This window comes from Pristis pectinata, chromosome X (genome assembly GCF_009764475.1).
Source record: "Pristis pectinata isolate sPriPec2 chromosome X, sPriPec2.1.pri, whole genome shotgun sequence".
Lineage (NCBI taxonomy): Eukaryota > Metazoa > Chordata > Chondrichthyes > Rhinopristiformes > Pristidae > Pristis > Pristis pectinata.
The window spans coordinates 14,516,630-14,524,803 of NC_067450.1; the positions used below are offsets into that span (position 1 = coordinate 14,516,630).

General features: G+C 46.5%; 1 non-coding gene across 1 annotated transcript; it reads left to right on the plus strand.

Moving 5' to 3' along the window:
- The first annotated feature begins 7,880 nt into the window (after window positions 1–7,880).
- On the plus strand, window positions 7,881–7,971 carry trnar-ucu (transfer RNA arginine (anticodon UCU)). The gene is given in 2 exon segments: window positions 7,881–7,917; window positions 7,936–7,971. It is a non-coding gene; the product is annotated as a tRNA-Arg (tRNA).
- The last annotated feature ends 203 nt before the right edge of the window (window positions 7,972–8,174 follow it).

Here is an 8,174-nt window from a genome sequence, read left to right on the forward strand (position 1 = left end):
CCAAAGAGGTTGAGTTTATATACCAATGCAGGAACTTCAGCCGCCGGCCTACATTTAAGATGACTCCCACCTCACGCTGAGAATATTCCGTGTTTGTTCCGCTGCGCTGATCTGCGACCTCGTGAAGACGTCAGCGCCAAAGCCGGATTCTATGCTGTGACTGTGAACATGTTGGTCAGACGGTCACTATCTGAAACTGGTGGAAACACGTTGAAACCTTTCCCCTGCTTCTGCTTCATCCCAGAACGGGCCGGCTTCACTGAACTCCCTCCCTCTGTTTTATTGTCAACTTCCTGCTGATTCCATTTTCTCTGTAAATGGTGGCTTTGGCCGGCGTATTTTCTGTAGTGTATCAGTCATCACGTTCGCCTCATACGCGAAAGGTCCCCAGTTCGATCCTGGGCAGGAACATGATTTTGGATACTGCTCCAAGTAGTGAGGCGACTGCGTCTTCTTGCCGTTCTCATTCACCTTGGAAACAGCGGCCAGAATGTTTTGCTCTGAAGTCAGGAACCCTTGATTCAGTTGAATTCCGCACAACTGGTGTGAAACAAAATTAACTCCCATCGTGTTTACTGTCTGTCTCGGTTTCTCGCCATATTTCCTATGAACTCCTCATTCTCCGTCGGTGTGTCCCCTGCTCATTGTTTTCTTCTCTCACGTTGTGAAGGAGACTGTTATTTTGGACTGAAGGAAGGAAAAATATTTCAATTCAAATAAATTATCCTGTGCGGTCCTGGGCAGAGCAGTTTCCATACCAAGCCGTGATAAATCCAGACAGGATGCTTTCTATGGTGCATCTTTACAAGCTGGTGAGAGTCAAAGGGGACAGACCAAATTTATTTAGCTGCCTGAGGAAGTAGAGGAGCTGGTGAGCTTTCTTGGCCGTGGCTCCTACGTAATTTGACCAGGACAGTCTGTTGGTGATGTTCACTTCCAGGAACCTGAAGCTCTCAACCCTCTCAACATCAGCACCATTGATGTAGACAGGTGCATGCACACCACCCCCTTTCCTGAAGTCAATGACCAGCTCTTTTGTTTTGTTGACATTGAGGGCAAGGTTGTTGTCATGAACCATTTCACTAAGCTCTCTGTTTCCTTCCTGTACTCTGACTCATCGCTGTTTGAGATACAACCCCTCTTTGGAAGGTTCGAATTCTGCCTTGAAATCGACCAAACAGGATCTTTTTGAATGGAAAACCGATCTCGACGGTTCTGCTTTTTGTCACCTTCAAGTCTTCTCTCACAAGTAGATTCTCCATCGCTCCATCTACACTCGTCCCTCACTCTCTCACACACGTTCTCTCACTCTCGCTCTCACACTCACTCTCTCTCACTCTCACTTTTCTGTTCCGCTTCCCTATTCTGTCCTTCGTTGCATTCCTTCCGATCCGCTTCTTTCCCTCCTCTTGTTGTTAATCTCTCTGCCCCACTGATTCCTTCCGGTCTCTGAGAAACCAACAACTCTGTCTTTCTATTTCTCACACGCAGCAAGTGAGGATCAATATTTTCCCATAAAATATCCGGATGCATTCAAAACCGAATCAGTGGCTAAATCTACGCTTCTGTATGAAGTATGGTGGGCTGTATCGAGGTGGGTGTGCCAGCTGATGCTGCCGGGAACTGGGGAACCGGATGGGGGATTATCAACATTTACCGGACAGTGAACAGCACAAGCAGTTCTGAGAACATACTTAACAGCACTGGGTCAGCGATCACAGGCAAGTCTGGAGATTGGGCGTGTATGAACAACAGGGACCCAGCGAGAGACCAGGACTCAAAGACATGCCGGCACCTCATAAACTCGACGATTCCGGACAATATCTGGAAGTTCACTGGTTACCGTGTGTTGGTGATTTGGCTGAGGATGGATATCTGCAGTCAGTAACAGAGAGAGAAAGAGTGAGTCAGACGGATAAATAAATAAATATTCTGCCTGTTTTCCCTTTTCCCGAACTGCGACTGACAATGGAATTTGTCTTCTGTTTCGGCCCCGTATTTTGATGTTACACATCCTCATTGACATCCACTTTGAGATTATTTGGGCCCAATCCAAGCGGCTTTGTTGTCCGCAGGACTGAGTACTTTACATCATCAGCGGTGAGAAACAAAATGAAGTCTGAATGGGAAGAGAATCAGAAAGGCTTTCCCAGTCGGCACTGACTCACCCCCAAAAAAAGTTTAACGGAGCGAGTCTGTGAAGGGATGGGTCCTGAATCAGTGTGTTTGTGGCACCGACATTGACCCGCTCAAGGCAAGTGCAGTCAGTGAGGCTCCCAGGCACGGCTGCTGCGGAGAACGGCAGCTCTCTGCCGACAGTGCTGGATCAGAGAGCCGAGTCCTGCGCTGTTGCTGAGCCGATCTGGCTGGTTCTGCCTGGTGCAGTCCGCGGACCCTGGCGGTGATCCGTGTTGTTTTATTGATTATAAATACCCAGACCGCCCGTTTAGAGTCTCCTCTATGCTGATCTGTCGGGAAGATTCAGCTCGAAATGCGGCGACTGCCTTCATGTGTGGAGGGGAGAGCTGGTGGCGACAGTAGAAAATCAGGACGCTGGGAGAAGCCGCGGCCGGATATTCAGCAAAAGGAGAACGTTGAATGCCAAATGTAAAAACAACGATCTGCCGTGACTCGGATTCGAACCGAGGTTACTGCGGCCACAACGCAGAGTACTAACCACTTTCCGATCATGGCCTCACACTTTATCAGTGCGCTTCCTGCCCTGTCAAACCCTCTGATACCGGTGTGATTCACCCTCTGACACTCCGCGGACCAACATCACGCTGCCCGTCTGCTCTTCCACAGTGACAAACAGAGGCAATACAAAAATACTTGGCTGATCAGCCGAATCTGCGGCGAGAGAAAGAGAGTATTATGAGTCCGAGATCAGTCGACAGAATATAAATGGAGGCCAAGGAAGTTTGTGCAGTGATTGTGTGGGAGTGGGATGTCTCTGACAGGGTAAAGCCGGGGTGACCATGCGGAAAAAAACAAACTGCTGGAGAGACTCTGGGGGTCAAACAGCATCTGTGGAGGCAAAGGATAGAGAACGCTTCGTGTAGAGACCCTACATATGAAAATTGACACCAGGGATCGGCTGGAATCAAGGTTGTCTGGTCAGAGTGATTGTGAGCAGTTAGAGGGTGAGAATATTGACAAAATAAGCATACAAAAGAAGGTCGGAGTTGGGAAATGCAGAGCAGCAAGGCAAGTGCAGTCAGTAAGGCTGGGCATGCGCTTCAGTCCCAGAAGGAAAATAAACAAGCGAATCTCACAGATGGTTGACTGATACAGACGAAGAAATCAAGCCAACAATGCCTGTTCGAATGAAGGATAAGGCTGGCAGAATTATGGTCGCTGGTTGATGAGGCATATTGAGAATGCTCAGGAAAATGAATGAGGTAAATCTCAGCTGTTGGCAGCTGGGATGAAGCGAATACTTTGAGGGATATATGAACTGTAGGAGTCCACTTAGGAGAGAAGTCAGGAGGGCAAAAAGTGGACATACATAGCTTTGGTGGATAAGGTCATGGATAATCCTAAGTAATTCTCTTTGTATTATGAACAAAGGGTAACAAGGGAGATACTACGTCCAGTTAACGATTTGTGAGGTCATCTGTGTGTGGAGACAAAAGGAGGTGAACGAGGTCTTAAATTAATATCTCTTGTCTGTACATTGGATCATCAATGTGGGACGGTAGATGTTCCAGCGGATTAGAGGGTTGCGGATGTTGATCCTTTATTCAAGGAAGGAAGTAGAGATAGCCCCGCATATTATAGACCAGCGAGTCTTACTTCAGTGGTTGGTAAGTTGATGGAGAAGATCCTGAGAGGCAGGATTTATGAACAGTTGGAGAGGTATGATATGATCCAAGGGAACATTGCTTGGAATATCCAGAACTGGCTTTCCTGTAGAAGGCAAAGAGTGGTTGCTGACGGGTCACATTCTGCATGGAGGTCGTTAACCAGTGGTGTTCCTAAGTAATCTATTCTGGAACCCTTACTCTTCGTGATTTTTATAAATGACCCCGATGAGGAAGTGGAGGGATGGGTTTGTAAGCTTGATGATGATACAAAGGCTGGAGGTGTTCTGGATAGTGTGGAGGGCTGTCAGAGGTTACAGCGGGATTTAGATAGGATGCAAAACTGGGCGGAGATGTGGCAGATGGAGTTCAACCCGGATAGATGTGTAGTAGTTCATTTTGGTCGGCCAAATATGATGGCTGAACATAGTGTTAATGGTAAAACTCTTGGAGGTGTGGAGTCTCAGAGGGATCTTGGGGTCTGAGTCCATAGGACGCTCAAAGCAGCTGCACAGGTTGACTATGTGGTTATGAAGGCATGCGGTGTATTGTCCTTCATGAATCGTGGGATTGAATTTAGGAGCCGAGAGGTAATGTTGCAGGTATATAGGTCCCTGGTAAAACCCCACTTGCAGTAGTGTGTTCAGTTCTGGCCGCCTCACTACAGGAAGGATGTGGAAGCCATGGTAAAGGTGAAGAAGGGATTTACAAGGATGTTGTCTGGATTGGGGAGCATGCCTTCTGAAAACAGGTTGAGTGAAATCGACATTTTCTCCTTAGAGCGACGGAGGATAAAGGCCACGTGATAGAGATGTATAAGGTGATAAGAGGCTTTGATCGTGTGGATTGTCAGAGGCTTTTTCCCAGGGCTGAAATGGTTGCCACAAGAGGACACAGGTTTAAGGTGCTGGGGTGTACGTACACAGGAGATGTCAGTGGTAAGCTTTGTTTTTATTCAGAGAGAGGTGAGTGCGTGGAATGGGCTTCCGGCAACAGTGGTGGTGACGGATATGATAGGGTCTTTTAATAGACTTTTGGACAGGTACATGGAGCTTAGAAGATAGAGGGCTATGGGTAAGCCAAGTAATTTCTAAGGTAGGGACATTTTCGGCACAAATTTGGGGGCCGAGAGGCCTGTATTGTGCTGTAGGTTTTCTATGCTTCTATTTATTTATCGTAGAGAAGATCATGGAAGCTTGAGAATTCAGGAAGGAGAATACTCATGTCTGCAATCGTATACACATGATAACAGAGGAGGTATTGGGCGTCTGAAAGCGCATAATGATTGTTAATTCGCGGGGCCTGACCAGCTGTAACTTTGGACATTATTGAGAGGCAGAAAAGAAATTGCTGGGGCCGTGGTGAGATTTTGTATCATCGTTAGCCCTGTGTAAGCTACCGGAAGACGGGAGGGTGGCTGATGTTGTACCTTCTCATAAATCGGGCCACAGATACATGCCAGGGAACTGTCGGCCGCTGAAGGGATTTATGACGGGGAAGTTACTTGAAGGTGTTCAGAGAGACGGGATATACCTGCATTTGGGAAGGGAAGGGCTCACAAGGTATATTCAGCACTGCTGTCTGCGTAGGAAATTATGACTCACAGACGATTGTTTTTTTTTAAATGGTGACCAAGAGTATTGAAGAGGGCAGGTCGGCTGACGTTGTCTTCATGATTTTAGTAAGGCCTTGGACAAGGTCCTTGTGGCAGGCGAGTCAGGAAGGTTGGAGCACATGGGACCCAGGGTGAAATAGCCAATTTGATGGTTATTTGGTTGGTTGGTAGGGGTCAGTGAGTGGCGGTGGAGTGTTGATTATTTTTTGTCTTTGAGGCCTGTGACGATTGGAGTTCTGAATGGATTGTGTTGTGTCCTTGTTTGTCATAAATATATATGCATATACATAGGCTGAAAATTTAGGTGGTCCTGTTATTACCTTTGCGGGTGACACCAACATTGGTGGGAAAATGAAGAATGTTATTCAAGATCACAACAGGACCGTGATCAACTAGGAATGTTGACCGAGGAATGGAACATGGAATATAACTCGGACAAGTGTGAAGTGTGGCATTTTGGGATGCTAAACCAGGGTTTGACTTACACCGTAAATGGGAAGGTCCTGTGCAGTGCTGCAGGACAGAGAGATCTCGGAGTTATACACATAGTTTCCGGAATCTGACGACACATGTAGACAGGCTGATATAAACGATGTTTCGCACCCTTGATTTCATCAGTCAGGGCACTGAGTACAAGAGCTGGGACGTCGTCTTGGAGATGAAGAACTCCTTGGTGAGAGTTGGTGAGACCGCACTTGGAGAATTCTGTGCAAATCCGGTCTGCTCGCTGCGGGGAAGCTGTCATTATCATAGAAAGTGTGCAGAAAATATTCACAAGGGTGTTGCCGTGACTGGACAGATTCACATAAGGAGAGACTGGATGAGCTGGGGCTTTTTCCCCTGGAGCAACGGACACCTAATGCCGACCTCATATAATTTGAAAAAATAATGGGGGGCATAAAAATATGGATTCTCACTGTCCATTCTTCCTGGGTAGGATAATTTGAAAACGGGGAGTATGCGTTTTAGGTGAGAGGAGAAAGATGAAACATGCTTTACAGCTGTGTTGGGAAAATGAGAAAATGATTCTCTGGAATCAAATATTACCAACTCGTAAATTTCAGAGAACTGCAGATATCCCACGAAGGTATTGCCTTGTAAAGTATACTATTTCTTGAGACCCTGCCCCAAGGGTCTCAATGATCCAATCATTCAATTAGAAATTAATTAGTTAATTCTAATTAAATATAATCCATCAATTAAAAACCGATGTAACGCTCTCGAAAGCTTGTACAGTCAGTTCCCAGGGGAAGCGCAGAATGGGGAACTGAATTTAGTTCCTTGATTTGTGTCACTGCGCCGTTATCTATCGATGAGCATTGGCATCAGCTGTCCCTGTGGCGCAATCGACCAGCGCATTCGGCTGTTAACCGAAAGATTGGTGGTTCGAGCCCACCCAGGGAGGATGAGCCCATGCTTTCTCCCCGACATACAACACTTCTGGGGGTGATAAACCATCAAATCGCCATGTCAAGCTGTCACCTCTGCAAGAATTTTAAACGCAGGCTCCAGACTTCCATACAATCAAAAGAATGAAATGAGACAAAAGCTGTTTCATGACACTGAAAGGAACCCTGTGAATGCCGGATTGCTCTGTTCGTCAAATACAGCAAGTTTCCATGTGTCGATGACCACTGATAGTTCTGAAACGTTAATTTCCTCTCCCTCCGCAGATCATATTTCCTTTATGCTTTTTTCTCAGTAAAATTCCACACTTGATCAGGAGTATATCTTTTGAACAATTTGTTTCAGTATGTTTCAACATGAACAAGAAGCATTGTAATGGGAATTGGTGAAGAATTGTGATTTCATTCATCATAATGATTTTCATTGTTTAATAGGGTCCTCACCTTTTTTCCCGAAATATTCCCCCAGAGACTACGATGCTGACGAAACAAAATGCGACCCAGGGACATCGTTCACCCTGATAGGGCTTGGAGCCATACAGCCATGGAGTCACAGAGGGATAGACCAGGGAAACAGGCCTTTCGGCCCGCCCAGTCCGTAAAGAAAATATATATCATCCATGCACATCAATCTTTATTTATCCTTCCCACATTCAAATGTATTATTCCCAGATTCCATCGCTCACCTGCACATCTGGGAAATTTTACGGTGGCCAATTAAGCTGTCAACCCATGCGTCTTTGGGACATTGGAGGAAACAGGTGATCCTGCAGAAAACCGAAAGTGGCACAGGAAGAACTGCACACTCCACCCGGACAGTACGAGGTCAGGATTGAAACCGACTCCTATGTATGGGCTTGGTGACGCAATGAACAACGTGCTGGACTTCCAACGGAATTTACCCGACACTGAGCTGCTTCACTTGTCATGAAAAGCTGTCTTGCAACCGAATGGCGCGGCGATTTAAAGGACAGCTCAGGTGGTAATCTTTCTACCCTGGGTTTGGGAAGCATTTCATCGACCTCTTTATCTGTGTGCAACACAGCGGGAGTTTGTGGCTCTGTGGTGCAATGGATAGCGTGTTGGACTTCTACTGATAAGTGATCAAGCAATTCAAAGATTGTGGGTTCGAGTCCCACCAGAGTCGGTACGTTTTCCTCACTAGTTGCAACGATAAACAACGAGGTGATGCCGTGACCGTTTGGTATGGACAATCAAGAAATCCGGGACATTGTTTGAAATAATCCAGTCGTTCACTCAGCATGGACTAAGGTTATTGCATTTCTCTAAGAGAATCGTTTCCAGGGGAAATTGCGGAGGGCACTGTGTCCTCGATTAATTCTCAGACGG